This window comes from Monoraphidium neglectum, assembly GCF_000611645.1.
Source record: "Monoraphidium neglectum strain SAG 48.87 unplaced genomic scaffold scaffold03314, whole genome shotgun sequence".
In the NCBI taxonomy this organism is placed as follows: Eukaryota; Viridiplantae; Chlorophyta; class Chlorophyceae; order Sphaeropleales; family Selenastraceae; genus Monoraphidium; species Monoraphidium neglectum.
The window spans coordinates 1-882 of NW_014010314.1; positions in this window are offsets into that span (position 1 = coordinate 1).

An 882-nucleotide genomic window follows, 5' to 3' on the forward strand; every position below is an offset into this window, starting at 1 on the left:
GGGGCAGGGACAGGGGCCGCGGCCGGGGGGGCGGCGGGAGCAGCAGCAGTGACAGTGACAAAGGAGCGTCAGAGTAGGGCTTGCAGCGCATCATGCCTGCCACAGCGCCGGCCAAACAGAGGAGGGGTGCGTGCGCAGGCGGTGCCAGTCATCCCCTTTTGCACCTGTGATGGCTGAGGCCGTGCAGCTTTCTTTGGTGCTGGGTAGCTGTTTTCATACTGGTGACCCGCGTACATACAGTGTGGAATCACCATCAAACACAGCACTCCTGCGCTCTCAATCCCGTCCCCCATCAGCTGCGCCGCCGGCCCCTGACAGCCGCAAGCCCCCACTGTGACAGCCCCGGCCGGCAGCTGCTGCGACTGCTGCATGTTTTCAGGCAGCAGCTGGTTCGTGACCAAACCTGGCATGCCCGCAGTGACCAAGGCAATATGAGAAGTGTTCCATTGCTGTTTGTAACAAAGAGGCGTGCGTGTCGTATGTGCACGTGCAGTGTCAGGGCATCACTCCCCCGAACGCATCAAGCTTCACAAAAAAGAGTGTCATGTGCAGGAGGGATGCATGAGCAGGCGCCATTGACGAACCGCCTAGTGGCTGTCGTCGCCAGCCGTCGGCGGCGCCGGCGGGAAAACGAGCCTCGTAGCGCCGTCGCCGCCGCCGGGCCGGGAACAATGATGCGTGCGCAGATCGAAAAGCCGCCCAGCAAAGCCCCGGGCTGTTCCCACCCCTGGTACAGGCAAAGTTGCAGCCGGCAGCAGAAAACCCCCCGACCCCGTGAAAGTAAGGAATTCACTGCTGTGCCGGCCCCCCTCTGCTTCAGCAGCCGGTAAATCTTCAGGAGAAGTGGCAGCGGCGGCCGCCGCAGGTGGCCGCCCATGCCGC